We start from the raw sequence: 21,156 nt of genomic DNA on the forward strand, positions 1-21,156 counted from the left end.
ATTTTTCCTACAAAACAACAGGAGTGTCAAAAATAAACTAGATGGCCTACTTGATTTCCTTTCCTGTGAAGAGCATGACAGTAATTCTGATTTATACCTGGCTCGGAGATGAAATGGAAATTGTTAGCTTCACCTCAAATCTTGGTTATCATATGCTGGCTGCTAATAGAATTGGCAGACGAGGTGGCAGTGTAGCAATCTGTCAAAGGAGCTCACTCTTCCTAATTAAGGCATCCACTTACCCAGGAGGATATATGGAAGCAGTTCTTGGAATCTGCTGAGTTGCTGGTTTGTTCATCTCAGTGTGTGCCATTTATTTCCCTCCATCGTTTTCTGAGGATTGTGTTCTCAATCTGATGGCATGGCTGTCATCCACAATCAATCATTGTCAAAAGTTCATCATCCTCGGAGACTTTAACCTTCCACTGCCGGCCACAAAGAAGCTCCTAGATACACTGCCATTGAATGTGTCAGAAATGGACATTGGTCTTATTGATGTTCCTCCCTCACACGGCCATGCCACCCTACAGCACATCTTCTCAAACTGTTTAGTAAAGGAAACCCTGACCATAACCAAGAACTTCCTTCCGTCCGATCACGATCCGATTGCTGCCATAATATCACTTCAGGCACCTAAGGTTGAATGTATGCCAGTACAAGCTACAAACGCTGTCAGGAGAGTATACAATCCAAAATACATCAACATTGAAAGGTTACTACCCTTTTCCAACTTTACCCATGTAACATAGATGGCAGAGCTTAACATCAGTGAGGCTGGCTTTCAGGATGGATGGAATTCATTGCAAGGTCTGCAATGTCAAAAACATGCATCCTTAGTCCCCACTCAAAACCACGGTGGAATGACATCCTGATTAAAGCCTTTAGGGAAAAACAGGCAGCCCATGCCTCCTACAGGAAGTTGCCTTCACAAGAGTCATATGCCAAATTTTCCAAAGCAAGGATAGATTTCCAGAAGGGTAAACAATCAGCTATTGACAATTTCATGAACGGCCAGCTATCCAGGGGAAAAAGTGTGTGGTCCACAAGCCATACTTGCACCCCCCACTTTTAAATGTCCAGGAATGGTGTGAGCATGTATGCATTATTATTATTATTGCTCTTATATTATTTTTCACTGATTGGGGGATTCCACTCCGTGAAGGGTACTGCTACCAAGTACACAGGGTAGTTGTAATGTCTGGTGTTATTATTATTAGCCATATAGTGCAAAGAAGCCTGAGGCTTATGCTGCACCAGGCAAAAAAAAAAAAAAAAAAAATTATCCCGAGAGAGAAGTAGAAGGGAATCATCAAGAAAAAGAAGAATGATGATATCCAACTCAGGACTCTGAGTATGCCAAGCCCATACTCACCAAATGTGAGCATTTTAAGAGAGATCACTGTGTGTCCTTGGAACAAAGTGCTTAATATTTCTTCACCTACTAGTAATATTGAAATTTCAGAAGAAGTTAATAAAAATAATAAATTCACTACCTGACAAGTCCACTACAGGAATTGATGCAAAACCTCTTTTTAGTCTAAAAATTGCTTCCTATTTCATCAGCAGAGAGCTCACCCACCTCTACAACAAAGTATTCCAACATGCACCGGTGCCTTCAAGCTGGTAGACTTACAGAATCGTGGCAGTTCCGAAGAAGCCTCATGCTAAAACACCGGGTGACTTCAGGCCAATATCAATTGCCTCTCCCTTCCTGAAATGCCATTTCAGGAAGGGATAAAATGCTACTACTATAATGAAGTAGCACTCGCAATTTTTGTGCATAGGCCCGAACGTACCCATTATGCCATGCCCAATAGATCTACTGTAATGTGCCTACAGTCCTTATCACAGAAAATACGTCACACCTGGAATGACAACAAAGATCTTCACATCATATTTCTGAACATGAAATCTGCCTTTGACTCAGTCCAGATCTCACCCCTTCTTGCCATACTCGACTGATTCTTTGGGTTATTCGGCAATATACTCAAGCTCCTCAAAAATCTTCTATCTATGGAAATGCTTCATCTCTCTCTTAGCCCTGCTATTTGCTGCAATATTCGTTTCACTTATGGATCAAGTTCCAGCGTTCCGATTGTATACGGATGATATTGTCTGCTGCTTGTGATGATTCACAAGCAAGACAAACCTCCTCAGAAACTTTAAGCAGCTACCTAAATACATTCTGTGAGTATGCCAAATTTTTTGGCCTTTCAGTTAATCCAGAGAAGTCAAGCTATTTCATCTTTACTCCCAAGTCGAATGACCTCTTCTGATACTGCATCTTCCCTACTTCCTGAATTAGCAGGAAATGTTCTGATTCCCACAGACAGTGTTAAATTCCTAGGAGTAATCCTTGATGTGAATCTCACCTATAAACACGCCCAATATTCTAAAGCCTTTAGAGCCTTCTGGGGAATGAAAATGGATTTGTAAAACTCACAATAAACAAATAATCAGGAAATACCTTACAACGTACTTTACTAGTATGCTCTGCTCTGCTCTGCTATGCTGTGGAGGGGTGGTCTGTCACATCTCTCACCAGCCTCAGGATACTATGGGGGTCTCGAATTCTGGGTGCAGAAGTGGGCCAACTTGGGGTCTCATCAGATTTACATGACATCTAAATCTGCGCTCTGCTCCAACCTTCAATACATGGCCACAGTCCACAGAGCCCATATGCTAAAAATAAAGGCATTCCTTCATCTGTGCTCATCTAAGCATGATCACATAAACATCTGGAACATGGTTGATTGACATTTGCCAGGAAGAACTCCGCAGTACTCTCTCCTTGTGCGCAAGGCTCCAGAGGTTATAGAATTTCAAGGGATATTTCCCAAATGATACTCTCAACTTGCTCAACATTGATATCAACCTATGGTCTGTTGACAAGTCATATCGTGATGACATGTTGGCCTGTCTTTCTGTTTGTAAAGGACAGTTGTGTAAGCGCTGGGCCTAGTTAGGCAATATCATTTTATGTTCTCCTCAACTTGTAGTCCTTTTTCATTTTAATTACTATTACTTTTTTTTTTTTTAAATCTCTATTCGTTATTTTACGTAACTTTGTAATGTAGCTTAACTCTTTATCCCTGTGATTGTTCACTTGTATAAACAATGTATTGTAAGATTCATCTGGTTATCTGTGTAAGGAATCACAAATGTATAAGATTTATGTTAATATAGAATCTTATTATTATATTAACAGACTTAACAAAAGAAAGACAAGAAATACTTTTCTGCTGGATACCAAGACAAAGGGATAAAATGAAATATAGAAACTCAAAGAATTGTAAAATCAACAACTAACCTCCAGAACCAATCTTTCCCAGTTCAATATAAAGACTACTAACCAATCATTCAGAAATGCTGTCTAACCCATTGGCAAGAACTTAGAAAAAACAAACATCAAATAAATTATATGAAATAAAGCCAAAAATTGAACATTGGAAAATGAGTACAAGGAAATCAAGGGGAGAGGAAGTCATTCTCACTAGATTACAAATTGGACACACACAAACACACATGGTTTTCTACTGTGTTTTGACGAACCTCCAAGATGCCAAACATGCAATACTCTTCAAACATTTACTGATAGAATGCCCAATCTATGAAAATGATCAACAACTGATTTTCTCATTATTGTATAAAGTAAATAAAATCATCACCCTCAAAGATATCCTAGGCGACGGGGAACATGTATCAAACATTTTCAGGTTCATGCAGACAATGTGTCTACCCTCTACTGTAAATAAAGATATAATACATATAACTGCACAAAATATTTAACCCCCATACATTTGATCAAGATACAGAGAATATAATATACATACAAAGAACATAATATAACAAATGTACTGCTGCACTATGATCTCCATTGTAAATGCACCAATAATCACCAGAACAAACAAAACACAACAACCTCAATCAGATCTGGTGAAGGTGCCTAGTTTCCAAGAAATCATCCACCAACTTTTTAAATGCCGTTCTCCGAGTAATTTTTCAGTGGGTCAAAGAAAACTTGGTTAACTTTAATATCTCTAAAACTCAATCCTGTCTTATTTCTCACAAAAAAGAGTCTACCACTCCTTTGCTCAACTTTGATGACACTGAGATACAAGATGACATATATGATGATACAAGATGACATAACTCTACCAGGAATTACCCCTAATTCTAATCTTGCGTGGCATAAGCACATTGCAAATATTGCTTTCTCTGCATTAAAAAAAAAAAAAACTGTTTTCTTTTTAACTCTTAGCATTACTTTTTTTTTTCAAAACAACTTCACTTCTCACTTTGTACAAATCTCATATCTGTCCTATATTCGAGTCCTTACACTATATGAGAAAGGCCCCAAAATCTCTCTCAAGCTTCCAGATTGTATTCAAAAGAGGGTTATCAGGTTAATTAATGACTCATCTCTTACAAAGTCTCTGTCTCATAGATGTTCAATTTCTGCTGCATACCTTTTCTGCGGGCTAGCCGAGTGGGTAAAGTACCTGCCCGGCAACCCAAAGGTCGCGGGTTCGATTCCCGCCTCGGGCTTGGATCAAAGTACTGCAAAAACCTTGGGAGGTGCAATATGGCCACAGAAGCCGATGCGCCAACAACTACCAAATCAAAAAAAAAAAAAAAAAAAAAAAAAAATACCTTTTCTGTAGATACTTCTGTGTGCACTGCTCTTTAGAATTGGGATCTATAATTCCCCTACTGTATTTCAAGCCAGTTGAAATATGTGCCACAACCAGTCAACAGCCATTCACTTTATAGACCTAAACTCCACAGAACCAACTCTTTCTCTTCCTCATTTATCTCTTCTGCTTTCTGCAACAACTTTCCTTCTCATATTATTTCCAGAAAAGTGCAATCTACAGAAATTCAAATGTAATGTCAACAAGTATATTCTGTCTTCTCACTCTTCAACTTAACGTGGTACTAAGTGTTATAGATCCTGAAAGCTTTTGTCCATTTTTGCCCAGATGGCATGGCCCAGTATAGACTGCTAGACTCATGGGCTGAGATTTTCTCACCAAGGTCTGTGCTTGTTAATAGGTGAGAGTGTTTGTACTGGAATCAGCTATATTTGAATAGAAGGGTGTCAAGAATAATGTTAATGATATCGAGGCAGTGTTAGGTGGGTTGGAAAACTGTTATCTTGAGGTGGGGGGGGATATACACAACTAACAGATTAACAGCAGCTGCAGCCAGAGATGAAAATGATTTTTGCACTGCTTCTGTTGGGACATGTAACAGCCTAGAAAGCAAAACAGGGATTCCAAAGCTTGCCCGGAGGGGAGGGTTCCTCGAAGAACAAGCAAATGCATGGGCCGTGTTAGGATTATTAAGATCAAAAACAGGTACATGCATACTTGAACATACATAATACTACTATACTAAAAAAATCTGATTAATTAATTTAAAATACATGTTTGATGAATTTAGATCACAAACACAAGCATCATAGGAATGTTGGTGAAATAGTGCCACTCAGAAATAAGGGTTGCAGAATTTCAATATAATGAGTACAATTACATTTATATTCGTAGTGGCAGATGATGCAGAAAATCAAGCTTGTACCACATCAGTCAAAAAACACTTTCTCTGTCACCTGTCCATCCTCTCTAACAATTTCCCTAGTTCTTTATGGAATATTCAAGCTACCCACTTCTACAACACCAGATAGAAGTTAGTTCCAACAATCAGCTACCTGCTGGCTCAAGGCAAATTTCCACACATCTATCTTACAGCTGCATCCATTTGATGTGGATGGCCAGTGCATTGTTGAGTCACTTTGGTGTGATGTAGGCACTGGGAAGGCAAAATTAAGAGTAGGAGTGTGTTAGGCCTTATGGGTATGATGAGTATAACAAACAACTATACATACAAATTTACCAATAAAGCAGATTGTCTTATAATGAAGGACTTTTACTTTCAGATATTGACTTGAACTTATATTTAGTCACTCACAAAGTAACAGGACTTTTCTGGATTTATTGGATTATCAGCAGTCACTCTTCATGCATTAAGAATAAACAGGTTAAGAAACCCCTATGTGGTAGTGATCATAATATATTGATGTGGAAGCTACTTAAAGGCATTACTACTATCAAGGGTAAAAAAAAAAAAAAGAATTTTTCTTATGTAAAGGTAACTACAGTGGTTGTAGACAATTTTTAATATTATCTTCCATGAGACCAAATGATATTGTTACAAGCTGCATATTCTAAATGAGAAGTAATCATAGAATATACCATGCTTTTTATATCAATGAAGAGGTATTTTTCCAGGATTAGATGAAAATAGATGTTATACTAGCTGATGAGACTTGTGGCAGAGAAGAAAAATGCATGGGATGGTTATGAATTGGCAGGAGACACAGAAGCCTACATTAAATACAAACTAGTCTGCAATCAAATCACAAGGTGGTTTAGACAAGCTAAGACAGATTACAAGAAATATTTAGGTAAAAATGCAAACAAAAGTAGCAAAGAAATTCTTTGCTTATATTAATACTAGAAGGAAGGTATGAATAACATTGGCCCACTAGGTATAAATGACATAACTAGTGATGATTCTGTTCATTTCACTGAAAAACAGAATAAATATTCTACATCTTCATCCACCTGTGAATTCCAATTCTGCATTCCTTATGTCTGTGTGACACCACATCACTGATATCTCAACAGTATTCACCTTTTACGTTATGACCAGCACTTCAAATTCATCAAATTTATTTACTATACTCCTAGCATTGGTGTACATGCAAGTATACATGCACTTGTTCATACTTTTACTTACCCTAATACAGCCCATGCATTTACATATTCCATGATGACCCCCAGCAGTCCTTGAAATCCACAGCACCTTGCTTTACAGGCTGCTGCTCATCCTAATAGAAGCAGTGCAAGAATTACTTTCACCTTTGCCTGAGGATACTGTTGATCTATTAGTCTGTGAATACACCCACGCTACCGGTTTTCTGATTCACCTAACACTGCCTTGATAGCATCAGCAAATATTCTTGCAATGATTGATTTTGTGGTAATTAGAAGAAAGTGGATGAGAAATTGAAGTCAAAGGTAAATAAAGCACACCTGGCACTGACAGGTTCTAACCAATTATATTAAAACAAAGCAGCAATAATTAATCATCCTAGGATTCTGGGGTGGTTCCTGTGGATTTGAGATCTTAGAGTGACTCGCCATGTGACAGGGGAGGTAGATTAAAGGGTGAAATGAGTAATTACAGACCTGTAAACTTAACTTCTGTTACTGAGAAAATAATGGAGTCACTGGTACTTAGTGGAGTATACAGGATCAATATTGAGTACCTCATATAGTCCTGTATCACACACTCCTTGACAGGAATGATATTATATGACAATCCCAGCTTTGTTAAGAGATGATCTTGTGTGACCAGTCTGATGGAATATTCTGATGCAGTAACAAAAATAATTTTGACATCTATAGTAGACATTCAGAATAATGGCACCTTCAGGGATTTAAGGTGCCACCGTTATTTTGATTTTTCTGTTATCTAGAAAGTTTTATTTTTAATATATTTAATGCAGAAATAATGAGGCAATTTTATTAACTGCACGTAAAAAAAAAAAAAAAAAAAAAAAATATTGACAATCCAATGTTATATTTTGCCATTAATACGCTCCTGCAGGAGCTTACGCCCCATTCTATTTTCTTTGTTATACAAAGTTTAGTCTGAACGGTGATATATATACCACTGTACATGGGTAGCACAGTGGTATATCACCGTCCTCCCCACACACAGGGTGGAAAAAGCCTGGGTTTGAATCCCATCAATGATGCAAGGAACTTTTATGGGCTTTTTTCACTCCATGGCTTAGTTGGTCTCAGGCATAGATAGCAAGATCCCCCCCCCCCCACAGAAACTGGGATTTTTCATCCAGCAAAACAGGCAAAACGACCAGAGGACACACACAATTTACAGATACAATACACATGGGTATATGCATTAACTTTCAGGGTGATCCTATTGTAATAGTTTGGATTAGCATTAGTAGAGGCATATGATGCAAGAAAGCAAGGCTCCAGGTGCCAAGCGAGTTGTTGTTGTTATTTTGGATTTTATGAGCATTAGCAACTAAAGCCATATTGCTCCAGGGATATGCGTTGGTCATTCCCTGACCTTTCCGCACCCTCCGTATTTGATGGCTCACGGGCTCGAACCCCGGTCTAATCAAGAAGCGTGTGCTACGCACTGCTGCTCCTGCCCACCTGGCTGTGGAGGCGCCAAGCGAATTGTGACCAGGCGATCAGTGATATCCATGACCTTATTCATCACTATTCTCCAGTGGGTTTCTCTTACAAGAAACCTATTTAACTTCCCAAATTTCCACCTCCATAAAGAACTACTCTATATATCGAAAAGATCGCAATACATCAAATGCTGCCCGTGGCGGTGTGGCCATATTGATCAACTTGCATATTCCACTGAAGCAAATTGTTCTTCAAAGAGAAATTGAAGCTTTTGCTGTGCATTTCATTGCTCAGATTGCGATAACACTAGTTTCAATCTATCTGCCACCAAATCATACCTTCTCTTACCAAAATCTTGGAAACCTTCCCTTTCCTTGTCTGTCTATTGGGGGATTTCAATGGTCACCACCCTTTATGGGAATCTTCTAAATTAGATACACATGGTTGACTGATTGAAACCTTTCTGGATAGGCAAAATTTTACCAATCTTAATACAGGCGAACTTACACATATACAATTGCCAACTGGACAAACTTCTGCAATTGACCTCTCAATATGCTCTCCGGTACTGTTTTCAGCCATGAAAACAGTACCAGAGAATGGTCTGTTATGAATTATCCCATGGGCAGTGATCATTTCCCAATTACTTGTAATATGCTCATTGCACAACTGCCATTAGCTGAATCCTGCCGGAAATGGAAATTCTCTCATGCCAACTGGATCAAATTTCAGTCAGCTATCACCCTGGATGAGGAAATTATATGGTTACAGCCCATTGATGAAGTAACAGAATATATCACATCCCACTTGTTATCAGCAGCTAAAAACTCTATTCTAGTAATGAATCCTATGCCCTGGTGCCATTTTAACTTCTGATGGAATGAAGAATGCATGAAAGCAAAGAGGGAAAAAAAAAATAAAGCATGGAATTTATTTCGACGATCACCAACAGGCATGTAATTCATTTCGACAATCGCCAACAACAGTTAATCTCGTTAACTATAAGAAACTAAGGGCAAGAGTGTGTCTCAGTCTCATTCAAAAACAAGCCAAGAAGGATTCCTGGACTCGGTTTGCGTCCACTGTAAATAGAAACACTGACTGCAAATTAATATGGAAGAAAATTAGACAGCTTTCTGGAAAGTTTCCAGCCATCCCCTCTACAATCCTTTCCTGGAATGGGCAAGAACTCTCTGCTTCTCTGACTATAGCAAATGCTTTGGGCAAAACCTTTGCTCAAGTCTCAGCGGCATCAAGCTATTCCCCGGAATTCCAGAAAATCAAGAACATCACTGAACGGTGATCCATAGACTTTCGCACTTCTCTAATCTTACCGTAGAACCGGTCTCTTCAGTATTTGGAACTTTTACAAGCCGTTAGAACAGTACGCAACAGTGCAGCAGGGCCTGATGGAATATATTACATCATGTTACAGCACCTTGATGACAAACAATTGCAGCTGTTGCTGTTATTTTATAATTGACTATTTCTGGAAAACATATATCCTATGTTTTGGCACCATGCCACAGTTTTGGCCTTTTTGAAACCCGGTAAAGATCCCTCCAGTCCTTTGAGTTACTAGCCAATTTCTCTTTCCAGTTGCCTCGGTAAAATCCTTGAGAAAATTATCCACAGATGACTTGTTTGGATAATTGAAGACCAAAATCTAATGGGTAATAGTCAACATGGCTTTTGTCAAAACTGCTCTGCCTTGGATCTCATGATCAAGGCAGAGTCTGCAATTCGCAATGCCTTTGTGAGAAATGAACACCTTCTTATGGTCTCCATCGACATAGAGAAGGCATTTGATACTACCTGGCGTCAAGGCATTCTTAGAGACCTGCATGCCCTTGGTCTATGAGGCAACCTGCCTATATTCATTAAGAACTTTTTATGGAGTCATTCTTATCAAGTACGATATTTTAACTCCCTTTCTATGACATTCTTGAAGGAAGGAGTTCCACAAGGGTCTGTACTGAGTGCAACTCTTTTTGCCCTTAAAATTGACTCCGTTACAAAAGAACTTCCAAATACTGTTGAGGCTTACCTTTATGCTGACGATCTCTCTCTCTCTCTCTCTCTCTTGCCATTCTCAGAACATGGGATCTATTGAACGTCAATTGCAGATATCACTAAATAAAATACAAAAGTGGGCAGTGCTCAATATTTATTGTCTTTCACAACAGAAAACTGTTGCTATACATTTTTGCAATCAACGCAAATTACATACAGATCCCAAACTTCACATATCAGATTTTACCATTCTGATTGGCAACAATATCAGATTCTTGGGATTAACCCTTAACAAGAAGTTAAACTTCCTTGAACATATTATATTAAATTTGTACGTAATACCTGTCTCAAAAAGCTCAACATACTAAGAGCTTTATCCACCCTGTCTTGGGGGGCAGATCATGCCTTGTTGCTTCGACTATATAGAGCATTACTTAGATCACGTTTGGATTATGATGCTCCAGTCTATGATTCTACCTGAAAGAGTGTACTATGCTGACTGGATCCTATACAACACAGTGCTTTATGGATTGTACTTGGAGCCTTCAGGACATCTTCAACTCACAGTCTATATATTAAAGCATTAGCATTAGTAGAGGCATTTGATGCAAGAAAGCAAGCTTATGCAGCATCAGCCAAAAAAAAAAAAAAAAAAACCCACTTCCACTTCACCCCTCTGTTCGTTCAAAATACCTGTCCAGCTGAGCCTTAAACTTATTTAGGCTATCAACCTCCACCACAAGGGATGGAAGTCTGTTCCACCAACCAACCACCCGCTGGCTAAAGGCAAATTTCTGCACGTCTATCCTACATCTGTCTTTCCTCAATTTGAATTTATGCCCTCTCAGTGCATCAAAGTGAGTTCGTGAGCTCATTCTAAAGCTCACGAACTCACTTTGTACCTCTGCAGAAAGATGTTACTACTGAAGTATGCAGCCAAAATAAAAAGTTGCTGTTTGCATTCTGTTCACCCATACCTCTTCAGTCCTCAACTAACTAATCTCTACAAAAATAAACCTAATAAAATAAGGCCAGCAAGCCTACGGCTTTTTGAAATATTACAGAGTTGGAAAGTTCCTCTTCACAATAGTCAACAAATAATGAATTACTTTCATCCACCTTGGACTCCCCCTCCTCAACTGTTATTGCAGTGTCCACACTGCTCAGTCGGTAGAAGATTCTTACCCAGTGGGGTAAGAATCTTCTACCGACTCTTAACCTGAAACAACTCCATGCAAGTCATATTCAGAGCTATGTTGATTTCCTGCCAATATATACTGATGGGTCCAAATCTCAATCAGCCATTGGAGCAGCAGCAGTGTTTCCCTCTGCTATTATTTCAGCTTCCCTTCCAACTGAGTATAGCAACTTTTCTGCAGAACTACATGGAATAAAGTTAGCTCTAGAAAATTTGAATCTTTACCCATCTTCAAAATATTTAATTTACACAGACACTCTCAGCTCAATTAGAGCAATGCAAAATCCCTCTTATACGAATCACCCTGTTTTAAACCAAATCAGGAAGTTGCTCTTGAAAATTGAACAACCTGAACAGTTAGTGAACTTTTGTTGGATTCCAGCACATTCAGGGACAAAGGGGAATGAACTGGTAGATATATCAGCAAAAAATCCCTCCACATTATATTTGACCTCTATCCATATTCCAGCCTCTGACCAATGGTATCTTCATAAAAGCAGCCTGCCTTGAACAGTGGAAAGTGCTATAGCACAGACTAATAATAACAAACTTTCCCAGTTGAAACAAGAACCAAAATTTTGACACCCGAGCATCCAAACAACTAGAAAGGAAGAAGTGGTACTTGCACAGGCAAGAATAGGATATACTCATCTGACCCACCTCCACCTTCTCACAGGTGATGATCCTCCTTAGTGTCCACACTGCTCAGTACATCTATCAGTCAAGCATATTCTTATTACTAACCTGCTCATATTGACTGTCCTCAATATGAGCAGGACAGAACACATCAGTTCTGCTTTCTCTGACTAAACTGCAAGAACCAATATCACTAGAGCATATTATTGGCTTGGCGACCAGGCAACAAACATTAATGAACTTTTCTGTTTTCTGCAAAAAATTGCAATATATCATCGATTCTGAATAGTTTCTAAAATGAAATCGAAATGCCTTCAATTCTGAATTATTCCCTAACACATCTCTATGGACAGGCGCACTATAGCCAGTGTAGCTTATGCACCATTAAACACCCATAACACACATGTGCACATGCAAGAAAGCAAGCTTATACAGCATGAACCAAAAAATATATATATATACATACAGGGTGTCTCAAAAATATTGGTACAAATGTTTAGGGGAGGTAGGTAACATCTAAAGGAATGTGAATCGCATAGGAAACCATAACCGGAAACATCACCGTAAGTCGGTAGACGGCGCTGTTCATCAGTTCGCGAGAGAGAAAATTCCTGGTTTACTCATTCAAGCAGTAGTCGCTGCATGAAGAGCATGCATCGATATACGAACTGAGAGCTGGCAGACATGCACATAGTGTGTGGATTAGCAGAGGGCAGTGGACGAGCCACTCAACAAATTTATGGAGAACGCTTCCCAGACAGATATGTACTGGACCACCGTTTGTTTGCACGTGTGCATCAAAATTTGTGCGATTATGGGTCATTTAGAGGTAACAGGAGTAGTGCGGGTAGACCACGTTCGACGCGAACTCCTGCCATGGAAGAAAGTGTGTTAAATGCCATCCAGAATAATCCTACTATCAGCACACATGCCGTTGCCTCTGCCTTAGGAGTGTCTTGTTGCAGTGTACAGCGTGTCTGGCATGACGATTCCTTACACCCCTTTCATCTCCAAAGGGTTCAGTTACTGCTCCCTCAAGATCATCCTGCACGTTTGGCTTTTGCGCAGTGGTTTCTCCAAGAAAGTGTTCAAGACTTGAATTTTACATCCTATGTTTTGTTCACGGATGAGGCTTATTTCACTCGAGAAGGCTTATTCAATCAGCACAACATCACTTCGCAATAAATGTGTGGGCAGGTATGGTCGGTGACCGCTTAGTCGGCCCATACCTGTTACCATCCCACATGAACTCCGCTAAATATTGATGGATTGGTCGTGGTGGACCCGTTGCCTGGCCCCCACGCTCATCTGATTTATCGAGCCTTGATTTCTTTCTGTGGGGGGCCCTCAAATCTATCGTGTATGAATCACTTGTGGAGACGGAAATGGATCTCATAGCGAGACTCGTCTGCTCTGCTGCTATTGTCAAAGAAACTCCAGATGTGTTCTACCGTGTCCGCCAATCCATGCTGCGTCAGTGTCACGCATGCATCACGTCTCATGGTGGAACCTTCGAGCATCTGTTGTAATATCATGAAATGCATCCATCTCGTACTCCATTGTTAATATCATGTCAAATGAATGTTTGCCACTAATTACTGTCTTGTGTCATTTCTGCTTCTTGTGCCTCTGCTACTACTTTCCCATGACGTTTCCGTTTATGGGCTCCTATGCGATTCACATTCCTTTAGATGTTATCTACCTCCCCTAAAAGTTTGTACCAATATTTTTGAGACACCCTGTATATGTATAAGGTTTATTAACTTTAGGAGCCATAGTGAGGAGTTTTTAATTTAAAATCAATGAAAAACATTAGTATAATCTGTGATATCAGTACAAAATTTACTTTCAAAATGGCAAACGTAAACAAATACAGTAATCACGTGACTTGCCATTTTCTTTTTTCGGCACTGCAAGACATCTGCGCTATATGTAAACATTCAATCTTATCGTCCTGTTAGCTTGAATGTTCCATTATTTTGGGTGCCATTATTTCGACCGTCTACTGTATTAAGATTTCATTAAAACTTTTAATATTGTCCCAAATGAAAGACTGCATATTGGAGTAACGTTGCATTACAGGCAACGTTACTGCTGTGGATTTAGTAATGATTGAGTGTTATATCAGTGGATGCTTCTCTTCCTGGTCTAATGTTATTGATGGGATGTCCCAAGGTTCAGTGCTGGGCCCATTGTTAATGATACAGATGAAGGCATATCAGGGATGTCTTTACAGGTGATACAAAGGTTGGCAGGATGGTTAATGACAGGATTAAGAGTGTGCTACTGCAACAATATCTGTAAAAATTAAGCAGATGGTTTTGGAAGTGGCAAGTGAAGTTTAACAAATGCAGGGTACTTCATATGGGTAGCAGTTATCGCAGACTACATATCACCTGTGTAGTGTCACTGAAGGTAGTGGAGAATGAAAAAGATCTGGAGGTAATTATGCAGTCAGGCATGAAGTTTTCTGAGCAGTGCAGATCTGAGAAATCTGTCTATTCCTGAGATAGTCTTGTATAAGCTGGTATAGATTTTGTGGTATTCGAGCACATTGTAATCTGCGATGTATGCTGGGCCACACAATGTATCGAAGGCTCCTGCAAAATCAATGGATATAGCTAGTACATATTTTTCCTGTGCTGTATGTGCCTTTTTGACCAAATAGTTCATGGCATCCTCTGTGATGCATCCTTGTTCAGGTCCAAACTGTTTGTTTGTAAATTGGCATTGAGATAGAAGTCGGTAATAAAAATAGTATCAGCTTCTCCATTATCTTGCCCATAACTGGCAACAAGGCGGTGGACCAGTATGATTTTGGATCTGTTGGTGGTTTTTCTGGATTTAACTGGACATTTATTGTTTTTGGTTTTAGCTAGTGCTATGGATAGTTCCTCCACAGTGAAAGGGGTCTCAGTCTCCAGATTTTTGTAGCTGTTGTTTTCTATGCATATAGTGGACTGGTCTTGTATAAAGAGATCGCCATTTACTGTAAATAGTGCATCAAGAATGTTGCTGACTGCTTCCTCCTAGGTGTTGATAGTCTGGCCAGCCTCAGTGTTTGTGGTGTCTACCACATACCTTTTGGTAGCTTGTTGGTAACAATACAGTAAACCATACTCCATGGGTTGGCATTACCACTGGTACCAACAAGCATTTGCCAGGATTCCTTCTCTTTTTTTGCATTATAAGACTTGTATACTGATTCCTTAAATTCCGATAAGTTTTCCTTCTAGCATTTACCTCTACTGGTGACCAATTTGTTCTGGATTTCTGGAAATGTTTTCTAGCCTAATTAACCCTTTGCCAGAGAATAACCAGCTCAGAGCACTACCAGGAAACTGCTTATGATCTTGGTTGTTTCTTCCTCATAGAACTATCTGCAGCTCAGATAATGGTTTCTCAGCTTATTGACCTGTTGTTGATTTGGTTGCATTTCATTATTCTTTTCTCTGGGTATCCTTGAGAGGAGAGATCCAAAGGGTTCTTGGTATCTCTGTCAGTTAGCTTTTTTGATGATATATTTGATAATATCAAAATTCAAAGGGGGGTTCTGATCCATTTGGCACACCAGCTGAAAGGTAATTGCATTGAAAGGTAGTGGTTGGAAGTAGTTCAGACCTCTTGCACATGCCAGTTTATGAATTTGTTTGCGAAATGTATGAAGCAAAATTCTTGAAGTTAAACATAAAAAAGGCACCTGGGGTAGTGGGATCTATCCAGTTATATTAAGAGAGGTGGAAAAGGAGGTAAGCAAACCCTCAACCATAATTATCAGAGCATCTTTGGAATTAGAGGAGGTTTCTATGGACTGGAGATGTGACTGTATCCCCAATTTACAAAGGGGAATCTGAAAGTGATACAAGCAATTACAGGCCTATTATCTTAACTTCTGTTCTATGGAAAATAGTGGCATCTTCACTGGTTAAAGAAGTAATGCAGAACCATCTAGACAGGAATGCAACTATACTGCAGCCATAACATAGATTTGTTAAGAGGTTATCTAGTCTGACCAATCTGATTGGATACTGCAGCAACAAAGGAACTGAGTGCAAAAAAAATATTTTATCATACACTTTGATTTCAGGAATGCTTTTGATACTGTTGCACATAAAAGACTACTGTACAAATTGGAGTAGTGTGGCATTAAGGGCAAGTTATTGCTATGATAAAGGGATGGTTGAGTGGGAGAAGACAGAGTGCTATCAATGGGCACTGCTCTTTGTGGACTAATGTTATTATTGCACTCCCACGGCGCCTCTGTAGCCAGGTGGGAAGGAGCAGCAGTGCGTAGCACACGCTTCTTGATTAGACCGGGGTTCGAGCCCGTCACCACCAAATATGGAGGATGCGGAAAGGTCAGGGAATGACCACCGCATATTCCGGAGCAATATGGCCTTAGTTGCTAATGCTCCTAAAAACCAAATAACAAACAATAACAAACATTGCACTCCCACAGGGTTAAGTGCTGGGCCCATTGTTATTTTCTGTATTTATTAATGATATTGATGTAGGTATATCAGGTTTAATGTCTAATTTTGCAGATGACACAAAGGATAAAAGGATGGTTAATCACAGTAATCAAGGTAAGCTACTGCAACAAGATCTAAAAAAAAAAAAGTTGGTCAGATGGACTGAGAAATGGCAGTTGAAGTTTAACAATGACAAATGCAAGGTATTTCATATGGGTAGTATAATTTCAGATTAACTTAAACTATGTGATACTATACTCAGGGAAATAGATATACGAGAACTTTGCTAGCAGGAATAAGGAGATGATTATACTGTTTTACAAGGTAATGGTTTGCCGATGTCTTGAGTGCTGCAGCATGCAAGTGTGGAGGCCTCATTTTAGGATAGATGTACTCGTAGATCTCCTGGAATGGGTGCAGAGAAGGCAATTATATTGGATTGAGTAAAATCAATGCTGATGGCATTTTTCCTATTATTTAGGCTAAACATATGAGGAGGGAGTAAATTCAAATGCTTGAAGGATGGTTGCAGGGTAGATATGTGGAAGTCGGCCTTCAGCCAGCTGGTGGTTGATTATTAGAAAATCCATGCACTGAAAATTTCATTATTACTGTTTGCAAATGGACATACAAAGAAATAATGATTGCCTGATTATTGTTTCTTCCATCTGTTTTGTGGAAGTGGATTTGAATAAATTTAGGAAAGAAATAGATTAATTATTGCAGGGGATGGACCGGTGTTGTGGGATTTTTTTTTTTTTTTTCTTCTTTTTCTGGCTGATGATTTATAAGCTTGCTTTGTTGCATCATTTGCCTATACTAATACTAATGAAATTTGGGGAGTATCAACAAATCGCTTCAAGAAAGCAAATTGTAAAATCTCATAAATCCATGCAATGCAGAGTCTAATTATTACTATTTGCAAATGGACAGACAAAAAAATCAATAATAATTGCCAGATTTCTATCAGTCTGATTTTTGATCAAATTTGTTAATGCCTGATAAAGCTTTCTGAAAGGCTCAAATATAAAATTTCATGAAAATCCATCCATAGAGAGTTGAGTTATTGCATAAGGTTGGGGGGGGGGTTAAAAAAGAAAGAAAGAAAGAAATAATAATTGCCGGATTTCTATTAGTCTGATTTTAATGCAATTTTGAATGGCTTAACAAGTATTTTTATAAAGCCCAAATATAAAATTTCATGAAAATCTCTCCACTGGGAGTCAGGTTATTAAATGCAATTTGATGGACATGTTGCTGAAAATAGGCACATTATGCATGTATGCTAACATGCCTAAAAACTGTTGGGGAATCTTATACTGGTTGATTGCTTAGTGAAAATGTAAATGCAAAAAATATCTATGCATCCTTGTACTTAACTCTGAAATTTCTAAAATACAGTATCTAAATGTATTTGACCCACATACAAATGACCATTGTCATTAAATGAGAGATGGAAAGGCACTTGACGCATATCTTGGAAAAGATATGCAGGGTATAGGGCAATTGAAATTATAAGTGGTTTTTTTGGAATTAAAATTATATACAATTCTTATTTTTACAGATAAGAGTTATTTGCATACTTGACAATATTACAGAATGTTGTAGAACCCTGTTTAAGCGATATGCCACTTCATTCAAGATTTTGAAGTTTTTTCCTAATAGGACATGATACCCGTCCATTTTGCAAGAGCAGTTTGTGTTTGTTTGGATGAAATAATGCCCAACAAGTGGATGGATGTTGCAGTTTCACCAAAAGACCTCCCTCAAAGTCCTGATTTACAAGGGGCATTCAAAAAGTTTTACAACTCGGATATAAATAGGTTAGTTAAAAACATTTAAATATATGAGTAATATAGCATAATATAGAATAGCATAGGGAACTAGACAATTGTGCGATCACTGAAAATGGATTGATAAAGAAATTGATATGCTCGATTGTGAAAAAGGCATGAGAAGCTGATGAGATTTATCCTGTGATATTAAAGGAAGCAGCTGATCAGATTGTCAGTCTGCAGATTAGAGGTGAGCAAATATTTCTCTATTTTATAGAAGGTGGTTCAAAGGATGAAATGAGTAATTACACAATGGTAAGTTTAACTTTGGTCATCTACACAAGAATGAAATTATGTGAGAAGCACATGGCTTTGTTAAAGGAAAATCATATTCAACTAATCTGATAATCTATTATGAGGTTTGTCATAAAAGAATTGGGTGTGAAGAATAATTCTGATAGAGTATATTTAGAATTTGGTAAGGCTTTTGATAACAGTTCCACATGAATGCCTTTTGTATAAATTAGAAGAGTCTGCTATTGGTAGGGAGGTACTATGGTGTTTAAAAGGTTTGTTAAATGATAGGAGACAAAGAATGGTTATAAATAGCTATTGCTCTGAGTGAAGTTTCACAAGGTTCATTACTGGGTCCCTTGTTGTTTCTGATATTTGTTTATGGCATTTGTGAAGCCTTGTCATTCTCCATGGCAAAGTTTGCTGTTAATGCAAAGCAAGGGTGGTAAACAATATTAACCAAGTACGCTGCTTCAGCAAAACCTACGTAAATTATTTTCACTTAGTGTAAAAAATGACAGTTAAAATACAATACAAGGAAATGTAACATTCTACATTGGGGTAATAGTAATTTTATACTGTCTTATTCTGAGGAAAAAACTTAAGGGCATTAGCAGCAAAAAAAGCCCTAGAAGTAATTTTGCAATCAGACATGTATTTCTCTCAACACACTATAGAGGTTCCTCGAACAGCATATGGTGTTTTTTCTGATGTACAGGAATTTTGCTAGTAGGAACAAAGCTGTAATTATTGCATTATATAAAAACCTATTTTTTTTATTTATTTATTTTTTTTTAAATAGTGACACCAAATAAGAAAGTAATTAAAACCTTTGGTGTCAATGGTTGAGAAAACAGAGTGGAGATGAATGGATATTGACTTTTTTGATACACTACATTGGATTTGGAAGAAAGGTGGAATTATAGATGCTAATTCAGAAGAACAGTGTTTGCAGAAATATCTGTAGAAAAGACATGCAGCAGAAACTGAACATCTCTTTGAGAGAACATAGAGTGAGCTTTTAAGGGGTCATTAATTAACATGACTAAACTGATTACCCTATTTTGGGTAGCATCTGGGAGTTTGGGGTTTTGGGAAAATCGCCTCAGATGTGGAACAGTATTCCATGGTAGAGATGATTTGTACAGTCATCAGCAGTTTTAAATGCTGGTGTGTGTGTGATGGAGAGCAGGAATTTTCAAACTGAAAACTGGACTGTAGTATACTGTTATCAGCAGAACTATGGGTAGAATTCCATTGAACAATAGAAGGTAAATTATATATAACAGGAAAAGAAAGGGTGCAAGAATTGATCTTTGGGAATCTCCAGCATTAGAGAAATTAGAAGAAAGAAGAAAGAAGCTATCTATGGATCCATACATATGGATACAGAGAGAGAGAGAGAGAGAGAGAGAGAGAGAGAGAGAGAGAGAGAGAGAGAGAGAGAGAGAGAGAGAGAGAGAGAGAGAGAGAGGTTGGGGGAGAATCTGGCTACCCATTTGCACATATTGCAAAGCAGACCATAAGATTAAAGCTTCCTAAGAAGAGAGATAATCAAAAGTCTCATAAAGATTGAGAGCAATTGTGTAGTTTCTTCAAACTTTTAAATGGAATTTATCTGAAAAGGATTAAGATAAGTCAAGATATAGGCACTGAAGAATACATATTGGCAATCATTATGAGTTGGAAGGTTTTGAGGTAATGGAGCTGGGCATTTATGGTGTCTCCATTTTCGTCGAAAGGTTTGAAGTGTAATAGGACAATAACTGGACAGCTGGGATTTTTTTGTCTTCATCCTGTTTAGGAATTGGCCAAATATGAGCACATTACACACACACACACACACACACACACACACACACACACACACACACACACACACACACACACACACACACACACACACACACACACACAACAAAAAATATGGAACTGGCATTCCACTCCTTGAATAACTCCTCACACATGAGGAGTTATTCGAGGAGGGGGAATGCCAGGGTTTATCAAACTTGAACAGGGAGCTAAGTGATTTTGTTATAACTGAGAGCTAGGCTGAGGAAAAATTGTTGAAGTTAAACATAAGGAAGGCACCTGGGTGGATGGGATCTATCCATTTATATAAAATGAGGTGACAGAGGAACTAAGCAAACCTTTAGCCATGGGTTGGTCACAAAGGAACTGTATGCAAAGAATAATTTTGATATCATATACTTGGATTTTAGGAAAACTTTTGATACTGTGGCACATGGAAGATTACTGTATAAATTGGAGCACTATGGAATTATAGGAAAATTCTACAATGGATAAAAGGATGGTTGAGTGGGAGAATACAAAGAGTGGTTATCAATGGACACTGCTCTTCATGGACTAATGTTATTAGTGGAGTCCCCCAGGGTACGGTGTTGGTCCATTGTCGTTTTTGGTATTTATCAATGATATTGATGAAGGTATATCAGGGTTAATGTCTAAGTTTGCAGATGATATGAAGTTTGGCAGGGTTGGTAATGATGGTATACTACTGCAACAGAATC

The 21,156-nt window shown here is 38.4% G+C and overlaps 1 protein-coding gene across 2 annotated transcripts in view; it reads left to right on the forward strand.

Moving 5' to 3' along the window:
• Positions 1-21,156, forward strand: part of LOC150080687 (plexin-A2-like) — a 1,379,917-nt gene that overhangs the window by 469,193 nt on the left and 889,568 nt on the right. Inside the window, exon 6 of one of the 2 annotated variants that reach the window (XM_090381876.1) lies at positions 18,222-18,379. The exons of the other annotated variant lie outside the window; for it this stretch is intronic. The gene's annotated coding sequence lies outside the window, so the exon portion shown is untranslated. The remainder of the gene's footprint in view (positions 1-18,221; positions 18,380-21,156) is intronic. 2 annotated transcript variants of the gene reach the window in all.

This window comes from Mastigoproctus giganteus, chromosome 9, assembly GCF_048544385.1.
Source record: "Mastigoproctus giganteus isolate SK-2022 chromosome 9, ASM4854438v1, whole genome shotgun sequence".
NCBI lineage: Eukaryota > Metazoa > Arthropoda > Arachnida > Uropygi > Thelyphonidae > Mastigoproctus > Mastigoproctus giganteus.